We start from the raw sequence: 6,743 nt of genomic DNA on the forward strand, positions 1-6,743 counted from the left end.
GTGAAGGGTGAAGTGGAGGAGCGAAGCTGGTAAAAGTCTACAACTATTTTAACGTTCCTTGTGAGGCCATAGGATCATAATCTAGTGCAATGCTGCAGCTCATCCTGTTCTGACCCTCTCAATCAGCAGCATTCAAACGTTCATTTAATCTCACAGAATGTATGCAGTATACAATCTGACACAGACAGTCACAGGACAAGAACCCCAGAGAATGGATGATAGAAACATCGTAGCCCTGAAGGCCCCCTCTCCCTCCCTTTGCACCAGGAGCAGCAAAAGCAACAACCTCCCCTCCCCCCACAACAGCAAAATAGACCTTGATCCAAAGTCCATCAAACTCCCTCATCTCTTCCACCCTGGATGCAATCACGCACACTAAAGCCTCATTTGTCACCAGCTGTGATGCACTATGAATTACACCAAAAGACTGGAAGTAGAGTGAGAGAAATGATTAAATTAAAGACGGTACTTAAGGAGTCCATTTAGAATGTGCTGACACAGAAAGAGCGTGCAAAGCAACTTGCAGGGCAACGTATAAACCAATTTGCAAAATGAGGATGAAACAATAGCTTGCTGATTAAAGAAGCGATACGGGTAACGGGAAGACATGCTTAACGGTTGAACAATAACGGTCAAAATGCGCTGAGGCTGATAAGTGGGCCAAAGGGTAATCACATTTGTAATTTTGTAATGAGATTAAGGAAGAATGTCTGCACCTCACATGGGTGCAACTCACAAAGTCGTAAACAAATAGGGTATAAAAAAACTGTGCAAAGTGTAATTCGGCACTCAATCTAGCAGGAGCTGGTTGGGTCCGACTCTGCAGACTCGAAAAATAAAGTTTACCGTTCTGCAAATTGCTGAGACTCAGTGTGTTTCTGACATAGAGTAAATACTGAAAGGCTTTTATTAACAGTAAAATGGATCCACGTCCATGCTGTATGTCTGTCTTGGACAGTGGGAGGAGCAGTGACACAGTCGCCTTTATTCAGGGATCTGTGCGAGGAGCCACAGGAGCAGTCAGCAGAGAGGCGTGTCCAGGCATGTCCGGACAGATCACTCAGTTACAACCTATATACATGGTTTACCACAAGCTGCCAGGCAGCTTTTCGGCCATGCAATATGCCGCCACACCTTCATCTCCACCCCCAGTTTGGCCAACAGGATTTCAGCAAATCCATGCTGTTTAAATCTGCTGTATTTCGTTACTCAGAACAAGGATGTAGGAGCTAAGTGAAGGCGGAGCTTGGGAGGAATGATGGCACCTAACGATGACTCCTTTGCTTGCATCTTTGGAAATAGCTCTATTTCTACCTTTAATATCTTTATTTTTCCCTTTCAGGGTTCTTTTCAAGACCCTGACCTGGAGTTACACGTGGACTTTGGTTCTTTGTGGGAATGGGACCCGTTCTTGGGGTTCCACGACTGGCCGTTATTCAACATGCCAAAGGTTCGGCCTGAGAGTCTCGATCGTGTTCGAAAGCCTAAGATCTCGGGGCTCTGGAGACGGGCGGATCGAGGGTCGATGTCACGGCAGGAGACTCGTGTGTTGTCAGGGAGGCAGAAAAATCTTTCGCTGTGGGCCCCATGGCCTGAGGTCTTTGCAATCTTCGGACACAGAGCTTGAAAAATGTGATGAAACAGACTTTTAATATCGAAAACCAGCAGGTTGTTGTTATGTCTCCCGCTCGCTGTGAAGGGAGAGGGAGAACCAGTGGTTTGTCGAATGTCGGATGATATGTGAAGTCTTTGGGGTAACTTTGGTCTTTATCTTTGCTATTGTTTAGCACATGCTTGGGCTCAGTGATGGTACCAGTGCACTTTTGTTTTGCTGGTGTGGGGGAGATTCATTGCTTGCTGCCACTTACGCGTGGGAGGGGGGAGCCGGGGGGGGGTACTTTGGGGTTCTTATGTTTAACAGTCCTTCATTCTTTGGGGCACTCCTCTGTTTTCGTAGACTGTTGTGAAGAAAAAACATTTCAGGATGTATATTGTATGCATTTCTCTGACATTAAATTCAACCTTTGGACCATTGGACGCTTGGATGGAATGTTTGCATACCAACACAAATTCCGATCATTGAAGTTTTAACTGGGGATATTTCTCCAGGTTCCTAGTGAACAGAAATTTTGTACACCAAAATTATTTCATTTGCTGCTCCTAAAGACTCACACAAATGTTGGCGCTTTTACAGTAAATAAATATATCATTCATAGGTTCATTGTGCTTATTTGATAGTTCAATGTCTATTATATGGTAATTCATTATTTATACTTCTGTTTTCTTTAAACATGATGATTGCATTCACTAATTTTAGACCATAAGAACTTAAAGATCATAAGATATAGAGATAATAGGAGCAGATTAGGCCACTTGGCCCATTGAGTCTGCTCTGTCATTTCATTATGGCTGATCGATTTTTCCTCTCAGCCTCAATCTCCTTCTTCCCACCCCCTTCCCCTGTATCCCTCCATGCCCTGACCAATCAAGAATCAATCAACATCTGCCTTAAACCTACATAACGGAGGCCTCCACAGCTGCCCAAGGCTAAGAATTCCACAGATTCACCACTCTCTGGCTAAAGAAGTACCTCCTCATCTCTGTACCCCTGTATTTTGAGGCTGCGTCCTCTAGCCTTGGACACTCCCACCATAGGAAGCATCTTCTCCACATCCACTCTATCAAGGCCTTTCACCATTTGATAGGTTTCAATTAGGTCACCCCCCTCATTCTTCTATATTCCAGTGAATACAGGCTCAGACCCATCAACCGCTCTTCATATGACAAGCTGTTTAAACCTGGAATCATTTTTGTGAACCTCCTTGAACCCTCCCCAGTTTCTGCACAGCCTTTCTGAGATGAAGGGCCCAAAACTGCTCACAATACTCCAAGTGTGGCCTCACCAGTGTTTTATTCGGTCTCAACATTACATCCTTGCATTTAGAATCTAGTCCTCTTGCAGTGAATATGAACATCTCACTTGCCTTCCTCACCACAGACTCAAACTGCAAATTAACCTTTAGGAAGTTTTTGTATGTTCTCTCCATTTAGAAAATAGTCAACAGTTTCATTTCTTCCAGCACAGTGCGTGCAATACACTTTGCGACACTTATTCCATCTGCCAATTCTTTTCCCATTCTCCTAATCTGTCCAAATCCTTCTGAGCCTGTAGTCTGTCTAATTCCTCAAAACTACCTGTCCCTCCATCTATCTTCGCATAGTCTGCAAAATTTGCAACAAAGCCATCAATTCCATCCTCGAATTCATTGACATATAATGTGAAAAGAACTGGTCCGAAAACAGATCCCTGTGGAACACCACTAGTCATCATCAGCCAGCTGGACAAGGCTCCCTTCATTCCCACTACTTGCCTCCTGCCAATCAGCCACTGCTAGAATCTCTCCTGTAATACCAAGGGCTCATCATTTGTTAAGCAGCTTCTTGTGTGGCACCTTGTTAGGTGCTTTCTGAAAGTCCAAATACACATCAACCGATTCTCCTTTCTCTATACTGTTTGTTATTTCTTCAAAGAATTCCAACAGATATGAGAGGCAAGATTTTCCCTTGAGGAAACCATGCTGACTGGTTTATTTTATCATGTTCCTCCACGTACACTGAGGCTTCATCTTTAATAATTGACTTCAACATCTTCCCAACTGCTGAAGTCAGACTAACTGGCCTATAGTCTCCTTTCTTCTGCCTCTCTTCCGTCTTGAAGGGTGGAGTGACGTTTTCTTGGCTAATAATTCAATTGATATAGATTGGAGTTTACCAGTCACTAATTACTGGGTTGACAAGTGGCACAAGGAATTAATCATGAATTATTTTTTGGAATAATGAGCAGACTCAAGGAGTTGAAAGACTTGTTTCTATTCATAGCCTCTGGGTGTTTGATTGGCTTATGATGAAAATGATTCTTATTATTTCTGATCTGGGAAGGTGAGGCGGGATATGGGCTGAATTTTATTATTGATGTGTGTTGCGAATAATCTAATTTTATCCACATGGGAAATGCACCTGGTTCATTTTTCATTGACTAGTTTTATATAATTGTCTAGTATTGTGTTTGTGAACTGTAGAATATTGGCTTTGTTGACTGGTCCGAGGATCAAACTCTGGAGAGTTGGGCAGGTCAATTCTCCCAAGTTGCTTGGTAATTAAAGTACATAGGGAAAGGAGGAACAGAGGCATTGAAGATAGGGGCTGAGAATCTGAGCAGAGAGGAAAGAATTAATCAATGGTCAATGGAGAGGAATGCCTCAGATATGTCCACTGGTCAGCAGAATTACTTTAGTTGTGTATGTGAACTTCATCCTGAAGTTAATTGTTTTTAGTTGAAGAGATTTTGCACCATTGTTGTAATCAGTCTCTCATGATAAATTAATTTTGGTGTCAACACAATTTTTATTACTAAGATTGAATAGATTGCGCTTTGCATCTAAATTGTGACGAGACAATGAAATAAGACACCAGAGCTCCAACAGATTGAGACCAAAGAACAAATCAAAATAGAGGAGTCATTGTGAAGTAGGGAACTTTTATTATGATGGGGATCTCATGCCATTTTTCATGTTAATTCTGGGGTTTAATCAAAGGACAACTTGAACAATGAAAACTATATAATATATTTACTTTCTGAACTGATTCAGTTTTCCTCTACAATGCTTTATTGTTTTTCTTTTCTACTTTTATTTGCAAAATGGTACCTGTGAAATCAGCAGTAATAAATGTATAGTAACCTTGCAGTAAATGGACAAGCAACTCACACAACAGGCCAACAAGGTGTAAGGCTTAAGAATGCACCAAAGTTTCTAACATCAGTACAAATTGCTTCTCAGTTGAGGAGCAAGATTAGATTTTAGGGCAGTGGGGGCAATTGATGGCAGTGATGGACTCAGATTAAATACTTTTGTTAATAATGCGGTTAGCTCTTTTTAAAGCCTCATATTGTGAATGTGCCGTCTTTGAAACGAGAGTGTAGAGGCAGCAAGGGCATAGAGTAAAGCAAAAAGGAGGAGCTTTCTAAGGTACACAAAAATATGCAATAAATACTTAAATGAATGGTTAATCTTTAAAAAGGAACAATGAATTGATATCAGTCCCAGACCTTTGTGTGTACAGTTGACCTGGGCTTTACCACTGTCTGAGCTATGGAAACTCACCCTTACAAAATTCACAAGTCACTACCCAAATGGAATAATACCTGCTATTATGAAATTTATGTGAAAAAATAAATAAAGCAATGCAGGATTTTTAAAACAATTGCTTCCTGATGCATGTGCTGATAACACAGTGTCGTGCTACCGGAAATTGCGATATGGCCTAATTTCTTGGAAGACAGCATGAGGTCACCTGTATCTCATTGGCTCCTTCTGGTTTTTGATCAAGTACCTAAACTTGATTTCACAATCACTGCTCCTTCCTCAGAGAAACTCTCCAGCACCAACTGAACTAAAATTTCATCATGGTTACAACATTTTTCAAGATGTTCAATGATTCCCCAGCAACATTTCTGTCAGATTACAACACTATGCCCATGCTTCTGTCTTTGCATAAGCTGGATTCAAATACGCATTCAACAAGTTCAGATAGGCAACAGCTGAGGAGAGAGTTAGCATGCCAGGTGATGTGATATCAGGACTGGGAGCAGGCTTAAAGGTGCATGGGAAAGGGGATTTTATTTTTTGGAAATCCAGCTTGCTTTCCAAGTTCCTCAGGTCACTTCATAAATTATCCTCTGCAAGCTTTTGTTGCCTTTGATCAGCATCTGTTTTGTTTCTTGGTCTCCCTGCCTATGGCAGAGCTTCCTTTTAATTCTCCCTGGTCCACTAATAATGACCAAGAGGGACATCCTCCAGAAAGTTCATGGAACTACTTCGTTCATTTTTTTTAACATTTTTTTTCTTTCAAATGTGCTTCTGTTGTTATATGAGCCTGTGATCTACATTTTGGTGGTGTGATTTTGGGCCAGTTGAGCGATCTGGCACGGTTCTGTCTTTGGGGGCTTGTTCCATGAAGCTTTAATTAAAAGGTGTGGTCTCCGGGCCAAGAAGCATGGAGATGGGGTGCAAGCCCGTGATCGACTCTATTTCCCGCCGATTAAAGCACCAAGGAAGATTGAATAATGGAGGGCGAGTGCTTGTTCAGCACCACCTACCAGCCTGTCACTGTTTGCTGCCGGAGAAAGGTGCTTGCATGTGACCGTCTCTCTCTCTCTTTTTCTCCCTCTTGGTCAATGCTTCCAAAGGGAGGTGTCTGCTCTTGAATGGTCCCTGTTTTCACTTGTTTTCTTTTGTTGCCATTTGCATGATTTGTTTTGATTTGTGCATGTGGGCCAGGGGCTGGGGCAGTGATGTTTGTCTTTGAGTGGGTTCCATGGTTTTTCTTGTTTCGTGGCTGTCTGTAGGGAAGGTAACTCTCAGGGTTCTGTACTGCATACGTATTTTGATAATAAATGTACCTTAAATCTTTGTTATCTTTAGCTGAATTTATATTTAACTACTCCCAGGTCAAATGTCGGGCTGACTGACATCTTCGTTTTCTTCCTTCTCCGAAGCTGTCTAACATGCAGAGTATTTGCATCATTTTTGTTTTATTTCTAGTGTGACTACTGTCACTCATCTTTAAGCTCAGAAATTCAATAAGTATTTGGCACTAATGAATCCACATCCGTATCAATGCAAACTGAGCAGGTGGCAGGGTGCATATAGAATGGAAGCAGGTTCTTCGACCAAGATGCTCAT

Source organism: Hypanus sabinus, chromosome 14 (genome assembly GCF_030144855.1).
Source record: "Hypanus sabinus isolate sHypSab1 chromosome 14, sHypSab1.hap1, whole genome shotgun sequence".
Classification (NCBI taxonomy): domain Eukaryota; kingdom Metazoa; phylum Chordata; class Chondrichthyes; order Myliobatiformes; family Dasyatidae; genus Hypanus; species Hypanus sabinus.